The sequence below is a fragment of the Schistocerca americana genome, chromosome 5 (genome assembly GCF_021461395.2).
Source record: "Schistocerca americana isolate TAMUIC-IGC-003095 chromosome 5, iqSchAmer2.1, whole genome shotgun sequence".
In the NCBI taxonomy this organism is placed as follows: Eukaryota; Metazoa; Arthropoda; class Insecta; order Orthoptera; family Acrididae; genus Schistocerca; species Schistocerca americana.
Genome location: NC_060123.1, coordinates 208,683,411 through 208,699,131, shown reverse-complemented (window position 1 = coordinate 208,699,131; position 15,721 = coordinate 208,683,411).

The window sequence follows — 15,721 nt, the reverse complement described above, 5'->3', positions numbered from 1 at the left end:
TCTGATTGAAGACATATGCGACTCTCGTCGGTGAAGAGAACGTGATGTCAATCTTGAGCGGTCCTTTCGGCACGTTGTTGGGCCCATCTGTACCGTGCTGCGTGGTGTCGTGGTTGCAAAGATGGACATCGTCATGGACGTCGGGCGTGAAGTTGCGCATCATGCAGCCTACTGCACACAGTTTGAGTCGTAACACGATGCCCTGTGGCTGCACGAAAAGCATTCTTCAACATGGTGGCGTTGCTGTCAGGTTTGCTCCGAGCCATAATACGTAAGTAGGAGTCATCCACTACAGTAGTAGCCCTTGGGCGGCCTGCTCTATGCATGTCATCGACAGTTCCTGTCTCTCTGTCTCACCTACATGTCCGAACAACATCGCTTTGGTTCACTCCGAGGCGCCTTGTTGAGAGCCCTTCCTGGCACAATGTAACACTTCGGACACGAACGAACCGTGGTATTGACCGTCTGGGCTAACACGAGCCGTGTAGCTCCTTCCTGGTGGAATGACTGGAACTGATAGGCTGTCAGACCCGCTCTGTATAATAAGCGCTGCTCATGCATGGTTGTTTACATCTTTGGGTGGGTTTAGTGACATCTCTGAACAGTCAATGGGACTGTGTCTGTGATAGAATATCCATAGTCATCGTTAATCTCCAGGAGTTCTCGGAACTAGGGTGATGAAAACCTTTTTTGATGTGTGTATATTAGTTATTTTTCATAAAACAGAGCCAAATTATCTCTCAAGTTTTGTCGGCATGATAGACTGCTAATGAACTGTCGGGTGTTTAAGCGTGTTGTCGTTTCCATTCTGTGCGCTTTATTATCGACTCCTTAACGTGCGGCTAGTTGTACATTTAAGAGCACTCGCTTTCTGGACTGCAACTAGACGATCAACTATTGCTGATCTGACGTCGCTGTTTACTAATATAGAGTTTGACTTTCGACGTCCACTACGTCCCTTGATGCGGTTTTTCCTAGCTCTGCTGCATGTGATGGCCGGCGAGATCTTAATAAATTTAGTGCTGGACCGGAGGCCTTCTTGAAATTGAAGTCTCATTCCTTCTTCATCAGGTTTTCCCACTTCTTACCCTGAATTGATGCGGCAGGGAGACCAAAAATGTTTTGTACATTACAAGTAGTTGTTACGTGCGCAGAAACTCACATAGCAGCACAGATTAGAAATCTGAGGGAGAAGTTTTTAAAACAAGAAAGGCTGTGCTCACGCAAAATTTTGGTTACGACCATTGCGCAAAGCATGTTGAGATGAAAGCGTAGTATTCAATGAATTGTCAGTTGCGCAGGTTGCATCTTACATTGATTATTTCACGTAACGCTAAGAAATATCGCTGGTATGGATTTAAGTGTATGAAAGGTATTATAATTTCACCAGTGTGCCTGTTAGAGCTAAAAATCATGGTAATTGGTATGTGAAAATAAATCCCAGAATCGTCGTGAACCTTGATGTGAACTGTTATTTATTTAGTACTTTCCGAGTTAGTAATAGCACATAGAAATAATGATTTCTACCGTGGTTGCGTGGGTTAGGGTACACAGTCACAATTATTAAAAAAGGAAGAGTTGTGAGTTGTACAATCAGTTAAACAGTCAGAGTTCCTATAAATAATGAAGTTATGATCGTAGTTTACTTGTAGGGAGCTTACACAAGGAGTATTTTCTGTTATACATTAGAGTCCTGTAGGTGACTGATGGTTGTCCGTAGCTAAGGGCGATAGTCATGATTCCACTACCACATCACTGGTGAGGCAGAAAGTCAACGTAAAAAGGGTTATTTCCCTCGCCACCATTGACTAACATAGTTGGAAATGCTGAGCTTCCAGCCGTGGATGGAGACCAAGCATGTGACGTTATTCCTCCTGTCTTTACAGCTGTGGAACATTAGGCGTAAAAGATGTAGTGGGCATCAATTTCTATCTGTTGTCGTCGTCCTTTTATGCTGGGCAGGTACCGCAGTAGCACTAGGTGCCCAGTAGGTCAGGCCATTTCATTATCTCACGTAGATGGACCTCCTGCCACAGAGTGAAAATCTTCACATTGCTGGCTCAAGCAGTTCTGTCATTAAACTGTCAACGGATTTCCTGAAGCGCTCGCAGAGGAGCGACATCCCAACTGTTCCGTTAATCATTTCAGTAGGATACCAAGAAGGATACTTTCAGTACACGTTTTAAGGCGCGGCTCTGTACTGTCTGCTGCAGCCGTGGGTTCCACTCTGCTGTACTATCCGAACAGCAGCAGCGTATCCCAGTACTGGCAACACTGTAGTTTTACGTGGAGTGATTAAGCTGCCCTACCGAAAGGTTCTATTCAACCCACTATGCCCTCAAATCCATATGCGAGATTTTCGTATTATCTGGCTCGCTACATGCAAACTGTCAGGCCTGCAGAGTAAATGAACGTGAAAGTTTTTTTAGGGAGTTTAATGTAGTTAAATTCTGTACTGGGCCAATGGCCTTGCCGCAATGGTAACATCGGTTCCCGTCAGATCACCGAAGTTAAGTTCCTTCGGGCTTGGCTAGCACTTGGATGGGTGACCTTCCTGTCTGCCGAGAGTTGTTGGCAAACAGGGTGCACTGAGACCTTGTTTGCTAACTGAGGAGCTACTTGATTCAGAAGTAGCGACTCCGGTCGCGAAAACTGGCGACGGCCGAGAGAGCAGTGTGCTGACCACATGCCCCTACATATCTGAATCCAGTGACGCCTGTACGCTCAGGATAAAATATTCCTCGGTCAGTTCTGTTGAATATTCCGAGACCTATTCGGACGGAGTTTCGTTTTTAGCTTTTTTTATGTTTTGGACGGGCATACATTTCCGCTGGAGGCACCGTTTTTCGAGTCATTAAAGAAAATGCATTTGAATGTCAGTTTTGTACTTTTTTTTTGGAATTATTCAAATACTACAGCCTCTAGTGAAAACGTACCGTTGTATATTAAATTTCCTAGATAAAGGACCCATTAACTTTATATGTACGACTAACAGTTTGTGTGGTACATGCAGGCGTTGCGGGTTGCGTAAAACTCATCGATAGGTACACTTGGATCACCCTGTGTAGCGTGCGCCTTCGGTGACAAGGAAGAGAAGACATGGTGTTTAAGATGGAGTAAAGGTCCTCGACTTCTAAACGCCTAACCTCTGATCTGCAACTGCTGTGTTCGGATGCAGGCTGAGTTGGCATCCCTTCGCTCCCAGCTTCAGGCAGTGTTGGCTTCGGTCACACAGCTTGAGGCTGTTGCCAATGGGCATCACTGTGGGGGTCGGGATGGGGGTTTGTCGGGGACGGCCAGCTCGTCCCACGCATCCCCTGATCGGACTACGACTGTGGTTGCCCGGGATACTGCCCGCATTGAGGCTGATCCCTCACCTGTGGTAGAGTGGGAGGTCGTTTCAAGGTGTGGCAGGGGGCGAAAGACATTCCGGAGGGCTGAACGGAAAGCCTCTCCAGTTTGTCTGACGAACCGGTTTCAGGCTCTGTCTCAGGCTGATACTGATCTTCAGCCTGACATGGCTGCTTGTCCTGTTCCAGAGGTTGCCCCTCAGTCTGCAAGATCCGGGCAGTCGCAGAGGGTGGGCTTACTGGTAGTTGGGAGCTCCAACGTCAGGCGCGTAATGGGGCCCCTTAGGGAAATGGCAGCAAGAGAGGGGAAGAAAACCAATGTGCACTCCGTGTGCATACCGGGGGGAGTCATTCCAGATGTGGAAAGGGTCCTTCCGGATGCCATGAAGGGTACAGGGTGCACCCATCTGCAGGTGGTCGCTCATGTCGGCACCAATGATGTGTGTCGCTATGGATCCGAGGAAATCCTCTCTGGCTTCCGGCGGCTATCTGATTTGGTGAAGACTGCCAGTCTCGCTAGCGGGATGAAAGCAGAGCTCACCATCTGCAGCATCGTCGACAGGACTGACTGCGGACCTTTGGTACAGAGCCGAGTGGAGGGTCTGAATCAGAGGCTGAGACGGTTCTGCGACCGTGTGGGCTGCAGATTCCTCGACTTGCGCCATAGGGTGGTGGGGTTTCGGGTTCCGCTGGATAGGTCAGGAGTCCACTACACGCAACAAGCGGCTACACGGGTAGCAGGGGTTGTGTGGCGTGGGCTGGGCGGTTTTTTAGGTTAGATGGCCTTGGGCAAGTACAGAAAGGGCAACAGCCTCAACGGGTGCGGGGCAAAGTCAGGACATGCGGGGAACAAGCAGCAATCGGTATTCTAATTGTCAACTGTCGAAGCTGCGTTGGTAAAGTACCGGAACTTCAAGCGCTGATAGAAAGCACCGAAGCTGAAATCGTTATAGGTACAGAAAGCTGGCTTAAGCCAGAGATAAATTCTGCCGAAATTTTTACAAAGGTACAGACGGTGTTTAGAAAGGATAGATTGCATGCAACCGGTGGTGGAGTGTTCATCGCTGTTAGTAGTAGTTTATCCTGTAGTGAAGTAGAAGTGGATAGTTCCTGTGAATTATTATGGGTGGAGGTTACACTAAACAACCGAACTAGGTTAATAATTGGCTCCTTTTACCGACCTCCCGACTCAGCAGCATTAGTGGCAGAACAACTGAGAGAAAATTTGGAATACATTTCACATAAATTTTCTCAGCATGTTATAGTCTTAGGTGGAGATTTCAATTTACCAGATATAGACTGGGACACTCAGATGTTTAGGACGGGTGGTAGGGACAGAGCATCGAGTGACATTATACTGAGTGCACTATCCGAAAATTACCTCGAGCAATTAAACAGAGAACCGACTCGTGGAGATAACATATTGGACCTACTGATAACAAACAGACCCGAACTTTTCGAATCTGTATGTACAGAGCAGGGAATCAGTGATCATAAGGCCGTTGCAGCATCCCTGAATATGGAAGTTAATAGGAATATAAAAAAAGGGAGGAAGGTTTATCTGTTTAGCAAGAGTAATAGAAGGCAGATTTCAGACTACCTAACAGATCAAAACGAAAATTTCTGTTCCGACACTGACAATGTTGAGTGTTTATGGAAAAAGTTCAAGGCAATCGTAAAATGCGTTTTAGACAGGTACGTGCCGAGTAAAACTGTGAGGGACGGGAAAAACCCACCGTGGTACAACAACAAAGTTAGGAAACTACTGCGAAAGCAAAGAGAGCTCCACTCCAAGTTTAAACGCAGCCAAAACCTCTCAGACAAACAGAAGCTAAACGATGTCAAAGTTAGCGTAAGGAGGGCTATGCGTGAAGCGTTCATTGAATTCGAAAGTAAAATTCTATGTACCGACTTGACAGAAAATCCTAGGAAGTTCTGGTCTTACGTTAAATCAGTAAGTGGCTCGAAACAGCATATCCAGACACTACGGGATGATGATGGCATTGAAACAGAGGATGACACGCGTAAAGCTGAAATACTAAACACCTTTTTCCAAAGCTGCTTCACAGAGGAAGACCGCACTGCAGTTCCTTCTCTAAATCCTCGCACAAACGAAAAAATGGCTGACATCGAAATAAGTGTCCAAGGAATAGAAAAGCAACTGGAATCACTCAATAGAGGAAAGTCCACTGGACCTGACGGGATACCAATTCGATTCTACACAGAGTACGCGAAAGAACTTGCCCCCCTTCTAACAGCCGTGTACCGCAAGTCTCTAGAGGAACGGAGGGTTCCAAATGATTGGAAAAGAGCACAGATAGTCCCAGTCTTCAAGAAGGGTCGTCGAGCACATGCGCAAAACTATAGACCTATATCTCTTACGTCGATCTCTTGTAGAATTTTAGAACATGTTTTTTGCTCGCGTATCATGTCATTTCTGGAAACCCAGAATCTACTATGTAGGAATCAACATGGATTCCGGAAACAGCGATCGTGTGAGACCCAACTCGCCTTATTTGTTCATGAGACCCAGAAAATATTAGATACAGGCTCCCAGGTAGATGCTATTTTTCTTGACTTCCGGAAGGCGTTCGATACAGTTCCGCACTGTCGCCTGATAAACAAAGTAAGAGCCTACGGAATATCAGACCAGCTGTGTGGCTGGATTGAAGAGTTTTTAGCAAACAGAACACAGCATGTTGTTATCAATGGAGAGACGTCTACAGACGTTAAAGTAACCTCTGGCGTGCCACAGGGGAGTGTTATGGGACCATTGCTTTTCACAATATATATAAATGACTTAGTAGATAGTGTCGGAAGTTCCATGCGGCTTTTCGCGGATGATGCTGTAGTATACAGAGAAGTTGCTGCATTAGAAAATTGTAGCGAAATACAGGAAGATCTGCAGCGGATAGGCACTTGGTGCAGGGAGTGGCAACTGACCCTTAACATAGACAAATGTAATGTATTGCGAATACATAGAAAGAAGGATCCTTTATTGTATGATTATATGATAGCGGAACAAACACTGGTAGCAGTTACTTCTGTAAAATATCTGGGAGTATGCGTACGGAACGATTTGAAGTGGAATGATCATATAAAACTAATTGTTGGTAAGGCGGGTACCAGGTTGAGATTCATTGGGAGAGTGCTTAGAAAATGTAGTCCATCAACAAAGGAGGTGGCTTACAAAACACTCGTTCGACCTATACTTGAGTATTGCTCGTCAGTGTGGGATCCGTACCAGGTCGGGTTGACGGAGGAGATAGAGAAGATCCAAAGAAGAGCGGCGCGTTTCGTCACTGGGTTATTTGGTAACCGTGATAGCGTTACGGAGATGTTTAATAAACTCAAGTGGCAGACTCTGGAAGAGAGGCGCTCTGCATCGCGGTGTAGCTTGCTCGCCAGGTTTCGAGAGGGTGCGTTTCTGGATGAGGTATCGAATATATTGCTTCCCCCTACTTATACTTCCCGAGGAGATCACGAATGTAAAATTAGAGAGATTAGAGCGCGCACGGAGGCTTTCAGACAGTCGTTCTTCCCGCGAACCATACGCGACTGGAACAGGAAAGGGAGGTAATGACAGTGGCACGTAAAGTGCCCTCCGCCACACACCGTTGGGTGGCTTGCGGAGTATCAATGTAGATGTAGATGTAGATCTGGAGGACGTGTTGATACCACGTCAGTCTCCTGTCCGACGTGACGCCGAGATACTTGGCTGTAAGGGACCATACGAAGGGGCGCCATGAACCATTACGGTTCTGGTAGTGAACACTGGTAAATAGAGAGTTACGGGTATGTGGTGTAAATTAGGACTGTTTTTCTTTTAAATATCGGGTATCTGATCTATCAGTATTTAATAAATATCATTACTGCCCCCGATATACTGACAGCAAGTATCGTTATATCAAACGAAAAAATATCAATAAATCGGCGTATAAAAATATCGGCTGCACATTGTAAAAATATTGCCGGTTGTAGTTGTATTTCTACGTATTGATTTATTATTAGGTATTCTGTACATCAAGAAGCTAGCAGCCTGCCTTTCCTTCTTAGAGCAAGACCTGAAAGAAAAACACTTAAGTTGAAAATTTTTTAAGTTAATATTGGGACTTTCTGCAGATGAATTGTTTATATTGCAATAAGTTTTTAGTCAACTATTAAGTTGTTTATTAACAGCTTTGTACATGGTGCATAGTTATGCAATACTTCATTGGTTCAAATGGCTCTGAGCACTATGGGACTTAACATCTATGGTCATCAGTCCCCGAGAACTTAGAACTACTTAAACCTAACCAACCTAAGGACATCCCCCAACACCCAGTCATCACGAGGCAGAGAAAATCCCTGAAACCGCCGGGAATCGAACCCGGGACAATACTTCATTCCAGTTAACCTCTCGTACCCTATTTTCTTGTCATTGGCTACATGGTGAAATAAACCTTTTCTCACGCTGATATAAGAAAACTGCATGCTGAATTTAAACGTTGCAGCTTCTGCTGGTGGCGCCGAGAGCCGATTACGTCAGAATGTCTCACACGTCTCCTTCCACGGCAAAGACCAATCTTGTCAATTAGATTTTTGTTCATAATTTTCAGAAACTGTTTTAGAAGAACGCCAATGTGAAGAAATAGCACTCTAGTTCCTTCAAAAATTGTTTCTTAACGCAACTGGTTTGCTATTTCTTCACATCGGAAATCCTGTTATTCTATTCACAACACCAACCAGCATTCCACTCGGACTTCTTTTTTCTGTGCCACCTGAACGTTCTTTACACAGTGAAAGAGAAAGACTAGAAGTGATGAAACCTGAAAAGGTAGTAAGACTCCTTCACACAGTGAAAGTAAAATCATGTTCTACTACAGTTTCAAAAGAACAATTTCAAATATTTACTGAAATATGTACTTTTTGTGAAAGCCAAGATCGCTTGATTTTAAAATCTTTATTCCAACTGTTAATTTCGACAGAAAAGTGCTGTCACCTTCGGATTGGCATTACACATTTGCCGTTGATATTATGAGAGTGAATTGTAGATACATTAAATAACTCCACATAGATTGTCATTGATAAAACAGAGTGCTCCCAGACGTGAGATCGTCGACTTGGCCCGTAGTTTTAACTCTATTGGTGCTATGGATGTTGAACTTACTCGTATATCTGTTTTCTAAGTGACAAACAGTGTGGAGTTTTTTTATGTATCTACACCTCGTCTCAAAATGACGACGACACACACACACACACACACACACTAACACAAACATACACACACACACACACACACACACACACACACACACACATATAGGGCTCGCCGTCCATTTGACCGTCTTCTTCTGTGGGGATGCACAAACAGTGCCAGAACTCATACGGGAATAGCAAAACACCGCGAGTAATGAGTATAATGGGCAGGGACACTATGAATATAGTGCGGGACAATAAGTTGGGAATGTGGGTCTCACAGGAGGCGTGCCAGAGATAAGTCCCTGCAGTCACACTATACTATGTGTCCACGGTGGCTCAAATGGATAGCCGGCGCGGTAGCTCAGCGTGTTCGGTCAGAGCCGGTTGGCTTCTGTAATGAAAAACTGAGTGGAAGGATCAACCACCGATCAGTAACGACCAATGAAAAAGAAAGGAAAAAAATGGATAGAGCGTCTGCCATGTAAACAGGAGGTGCCGGGTTCGAATCCCGGTCGGGGCACACATTTTAACTGTCCCCGTTGACTTATATCAAAGCCTGTGTGCAGATAGGGGTATTCGTTTCATTGTAATTTCATGTACAGTATGTCAACATATACGCAAAGTGTAATGCCAATTTGAAACTAGTAACTGGAATAAAGGTCTTAAAAATCAAGCGATCTTTGCTTTCACAGAAAATATATAGAAATAGAGATTGCCCCAACAACATTTATAAGCTATACATTTACTGAAAATTGCGAAAAAATATAATATATAATAAAATATAAGCACACGTTATTACCTTTTTGATATCGATCTATCGAGATGGTTGAAGAGGGTGTGCGGCCGTTATGTATCGGTGTTTAATGCGAGGAATATCGATATATCGTTGCACCGATATGTTATCAGCAGCCCTAATGCAAGTACACTACTGGCCATTAAAATTACTACACCAAGAAGAAATGCAGATGATAAACGGGTATTCATTGGACAAATATATTATACTAAAACTGACGTGTGATTGCATTTCCACGCAATTTGGGTGCATGGATCCTGAGAAATCAGTACCGAGAACAACCACATCTGGCCGTGATAACGGCCTTGATACGCCTAGGCATTGAGTCAAAACAGAGCTTGGATGGCGTGTACAGGTACAGCTGCCCATGCAGCTTCAACACGATACCACAGTTCATTAAGAGTAGTGATTGACGTATTGTGACGAGCCAGTTGCTCGACCACCATTGACCTGACGTTTTCAATTGGTGAGAGATCAGGAGAATGTGCTGGCCAGGGCAGCATTCGAAGATTTTCTGTATCCGGAAAGGCCCGTACAGGACCTGCAACATGCGGTCGTGCATTAGCCTGCTGAAATGTAGGGTTTCACAGGGATCAAATGGTTCAAATGGCTCTGAGCACTATGGGACTTAACATCTATGGTCATCAGTCCCCTAGAACTTAGAACTACTTAAACCTAACTAACCTAAGGACGTCACACAACACCCAGTCATCACGAGGCAGAGAAAATCCCTGACCCCGCCAGGAATCGAAGCCGGGAACCCGAGCGGGAGAAACGAGAAAGCTACCGCACGACCACGAGCTGCGGACCGCAGGGGTCGAATGAAGGGTAAATGTATCGAACACTGTTCAATGTGCCGTCACTACGAACAAGAGGTGCCCGAGACTGTAACCAATGGCACCCCATACCATCACTGCGGGTGATACGCCAGTACGGCGAAGACGAATACACGCTTCCAATATGCGTTCACCGTGATGTTGCCAAACACGGATGCGACCATCATGGTGCTGTAAACAGAACCTGGATTCATCCGAAAAAATGACGTTTTGGTATTCGTGCACCCAGGTTCGTCGTCGAGTACACCGTCGCAGGCGGTCCTATCTGTGATGCAGCGTCAAGGGTAACCGCAGCCATGGACTCCGAGCTGATAGTCCATGCTGCTGCAAACGTCGTCGAACTGTTCTTGCAGATGGTTGTTGTCTTGCATACGTCCCCATCTGTTGACTCATGGATCGAGACGTGGCTGCACGGTCCGTTACAGCCATGCGGATAAGATGCATGTCATCTCGACTGCTAGTGATACGAAGCCGTTGGTATCCAGTACGGCGTTCCGTATTACCCTCCTGAACCAACCGATTCCATATTCTGCTAACAGTCAGTGGATCTCGACCAATGCGAGCAGCAATGTCGCGATACGATAAACCGCAATCGCGATAGGCTACAATCCGACCTTTATCAAAGTCGGAAACGTGATGGTACGCATTTCTCCTCCTTACACGAGGCATCACAACAACGTTTCACCAGGCAACGGAGGTCAACTGCTATTTGTGTATGAGAAATCGGATGGAAACTTTCCTCATGTCAGCACGTTGTAGGTGTCGCCACCGGCGCCAACCTTGTGTGAATGCTCTGAAGGTAATCACTTGCATATCACAGAATCTTATCCCTGCCGGTTAAATTTCGCGTCTGTAGCACGTCACCTTCATGGTGTAGCAATTTTAACGGGCAGTAGTGTACTTCGCACAGTCCCACGGTGAACCAGTCACTTGCACGTGCGCTGCAGACCCTTGTTACGTTACTTCCGAACTTCCGCGTGTACCGGCTCGTTTCGTGGCAGCTGCTTCAGGTGGCTGCCCAGCGGACGGCGGCAGCGCGGCCGGATTCCTGCGCCGCCGTGCCGCGCTGTGCTGCGCTCTACGTTTACGCCACGCGTGCCTCCCGCGGCCGCGCGCGTCTAATGAGCGGGCCGGCCATGCGCCGCCTGGGGCATCTGCCGCGGTCCCAGTGCTTCCCCCCACCAATATTCTTTTTAACTCCGCCGCCGGCAGCGTGCGATGGCGCAGAGGCGCACCGCAGTGACACGCTGCTATTACCTCCTCCTCTCTATTCTGCTGCTGCATGCTGCGCCTACCTGCTAAGGCTCCTAATGAACAGTGCCTTCGCTTCCTTATCTGTTACATTCCACATGGGGAAAAAAACCATGAGCGTCAATTAACTTCTTGTGACCACTCACGATTCGCGCTATTATCTCACAATTTCTTCTTCCGCCTCCTAAGATGAGGCCAGTAACACACTCTAGTGTAGTGGCTCCGGACTTACAGATAGCGGAACCGGGTACTGGATATAGAAGAAATTTTCCTCTACACTGCACCATGTTCGTTTACAGCTACGTCCTCACGAATAGAACTATAGACTCAATCGACTGATTGTAGTATCGAGTTGCGCCAAATGGCGTAACTCCTGCTAGCTTTGAATGCCACTAACCGGGAAAGCATACATCCCATTGGCCCTGGTTTTACTAATATTTCTCCGGATTTTAGTACGTATTTGGATGCAATAAATGCTGCTGCAGTTCTGTTCGCTTCACTGGAATTATCAAGAAAAAAACATTTTTGCAGTAGGAGAGCGCCAGCAGTCGAACAGCGGCAGCACGCGCAACTGGCTGAGGCGGTAGACTACAAGTCCGCTCGTACTAGGCATTTTTACTCATGTTATTCATGCGAAATGGCTTCCAAACTGACTGAAATTAACAGACTTTGAACTCGGAATGGTGTTTGGAGATAGATGCATGGGACATTCCATTTCGGAAATCTTTAGACAATTCAATACTCCGAAACTCAGAGTGTGAAGTATCTGGGAGTGTGCGTACGGAACGATTTGAAGTGGAATGATCACATAAAATTAATTGTTGGTACGGCGGGTGCAAGGGGGGTTGAGATTCATTGGGAGAGTCCTAAGAAAATGTAGTCCATCAACAAAGGAGGTGGCTTACAAAACACTCGTTCGACCTATACTTGAGTATTGTTCATCACTGTGGGATCCGTACCAGGTCGGGTTGACATAGGAGACAGAGAAGATCCAAAGAAGAGCGACGCGTTTCGTCACAGGGTTATTTGGTAAGAGTGGTAGCGTTACGGAGATGTTTAGCAAACTCAAGTGGCAGATTCTGCAAGAGAGGTGCTCTGCATCGCGGTGTAGCTTCCTGTCCAGGTTTCGAGAGGGTGCGTTTCTGGATGGGGTATCGAATATATTGCTTCCCCCTACTTATACCTCCCGAGGTGATCACGAATGTAAAATTAGAGAGATTCGAGCGCGCACGGAGGCTTTCCGGCAGTCGTTCTTCCCGCGAATCATACGCATCTGGAACAGGAAAGGGAGGTAATGACAGTGGCACATTAAGTGCCCTCCACCACACACCGTTGGGTGGCTTGCGAAGTATAAATGTAGATGTAGATGTGGAGGGTGTGCCGAGAATACCACGTTTGAGACATTACCTCTCACCACGGGTAACGCTGTGGTCGACAATCTTCACTTAATGACCGAGAGCAGTGGCGTTTGAATAGAGTTATGTGCCGACAGACAAACAACTCTGCTTGAAATAACCGCAGAAATCAATGTGGGACGTACGACGAATGCATTCCTTAGGACAGTGAGGAGTAATTTGGGGTTAATGGGCTACAGCAGCAGATGACCGACATGAATGTCTCTGGTTACAACGTGACATCGCCTGCAGCTCCTTTCCTGGGCTCGTGACCATATCGGTTAGGCCATAGATGACTGGAAAACCGTGGCCGGGTCAGATGAGTCCAGATTTCAGTTGGTAAGAGACGATGCTAGGGTTCAAGTGTGGCGCAGAACCCCCACGAACCCATGGTACCAATTTGTCAAAAAGGCACTGTGCAAGCTGGTGGTATCTCCATAATGGTGTTCGCTGTGTTTACATGGAATGGATTGGCCCCTCTCATCCAACTGAGTCGATCATTGACTGGAAATGGTTATGTTCGGCTACTTGTTCCCAACCAACGACGGAATTTTTATGGATGACAATGCTCCATGTCACCAGGCCATAACTGCTCACGACTGGTTTGAAGAACATTCTGAACAGTTCGACCGGAATATTTGTCCACCAGATCTACCGAAATGTACCCCTGCGAACATTTATGGAGCGTAGTCGAGGGGTCACTTCGCGTACGAAGCAACACTTTAGCAACTATGGACTGCTATGGAGGCAACATGGCTCATTATTTCTACAGGGGACTTCCAAGGTCTAATTGAGTCCATGCCAAGTCTAGTTGCTCCGCTACATCGTGCAATAGAAGATGACTTTTGGCACCTCAGTGTCATTCATGATGCTGGTTTTCGTATTTTATCACTAGTCAGACATTTCCCAAATGTCTAGGACTACGGTTCTAGGCGCTTCAGTCTGGAACTGCGTGAGCGCTACGGTCGGAGGTTCGAATCCTGCCTCGGTCTTGGTTGTGTGTGATGTCCTTAGGTTAGTTAGGTTTAAGTAGTTCTACGCTCTAGGGAACTGATGACCTCAGATGTTAAGTTCAAATGGTTCTGAGCACTATGGGACTCAACTGCTGAGGTCATTAGTCCCCTAGAACTTAGAACTAGTTAAACCTAACTAACCTATGGACATCACAAACATCCATGCCCGAGGCAGGATTCGAACCTGCGACCGTAGCGGTCTTGCGGTTCCAGCCTGCAGCACCTTTAACCGCACGGCCACTTCGGCCGGCTAGATGTTAAGTCCCATAGTGCACAGAGCCATTTGAACCATCTAGGACTGCGTGACGCGTTAGCTGATACTCCGCGTATATTCCAATGAAGTGGCTTTTTATAATTGCCAGACGGACATTTTATCGTTATCAGTGCTTTTCAAGCGCTGACATTGCTCTCAGTGTGGTGACAATTACTAGGACCAAAACTTTCTCGTAGATTAAAACTGTATGCTGGGCCGAGACTCGAACTCGGGACCTTTGCATTTCGCGGGTAAGTGCTCTTCCAACTGAGCTACCCAAGCACGACTCATGAGCTCTCCTGACAGCTGTACTTCCGCCAGTACCTCGTCTCCTACCTTCCAAAGTTCCAGAGACGAGTTCGAGTCTCGGTTCGGCATAGAGTTTTATTCTACCAGGAAATTTCATATGAGCGCACACTACTCTGGACAGTGAAAAAAAAGGTTCAAATGGGTCTGAGCACTATGGGACTCAACTGCAGAGGTCATTAGCCCCCTAGAACTTAGAACTACTTAAACCTAACTAACCTAAGCACATCACACACATCCATGCCCGAGGTAGGATTCGAACCTGCGACCGTAGCGGTCGCGCGGTTCCAGAGTGTAGCGCCTAGAACCGCTCGGCCACAACGGCTGGCTGGACAGTGAAAATTTCATTCTGGAATCACTAGGATCATTTTCACTTGTTTATGCTGGAGTCGTTGTAATCAATTTTCAGGTCCTCGCTTCTGGCAAACTTTTTTGTTTGGCGTCAGTTCTGCTATCACCTGGCATGGTGATGTCGATTATCCATATTTCCTTTCTGTCCACAGTTTTGACGTCGGGTGTATTGTGCTCCAGCATTAGATACCTCTGAAGTCTGACGTCACACTGTAAGTTGGCATGATCGCTTCAGTTTTTTGCCACCGGCACATGGCAATTTTCGCATAGCTTTCAGCGGATCATTCGTGATTCTGCTTGTAATTAGCCTGAGCGATCTTTTTGCAACAGCTCATGATCAATTGTTTCGTCATCTTCTTTGCAGAGTCTGATCTTTCAGTCTTTTGCTAATCTTTAATTTCTAGTTTTTCTGATGGCTTGTTCTCGTGCATCAAAACTGAATCCTTCAGTTTCCTTCCTTTGAGTTCCACTGGACACACAAGACCAGGTCTTTTCTTTACCAAGGCTAAGATACGAAATCTGAAGATGGAACCTGAAACACTGATTTTTGCTGCACAACACAACAAATCATCAGAACTGATGCCATTAGAGCCGGAATCGAGAAATCAACAAAAGACTCGAAGAGCACCCTCTGCAAAGAAGCTGATGGAACCGTTGGTCATATCTTGTGTTGTTGTGAAGAGATCGCTCAGACTAATAGTAATCATCATCGTCGTCATAATAAGTCATACGTATGTGAAAAAAAGTTAGTAAAGTAATATCATTACACTTGTAATTCTCATCGTCAATGGGTACCAAAGCAGTTCTGATTGTATCGATCACAAAGGCATGAAAACGGCGTACAAAATTACATCCACTTTCCAATGGATCATGAGACGGCACATGTTATATATATATGGTTATATAGTAAGAGTGCGCTGCCATCTGTATTCAAACGTTTTATTTGGTTTTTAGTCTATTTCGGTGTTAAGTTACACCACATTCAGGATTTTT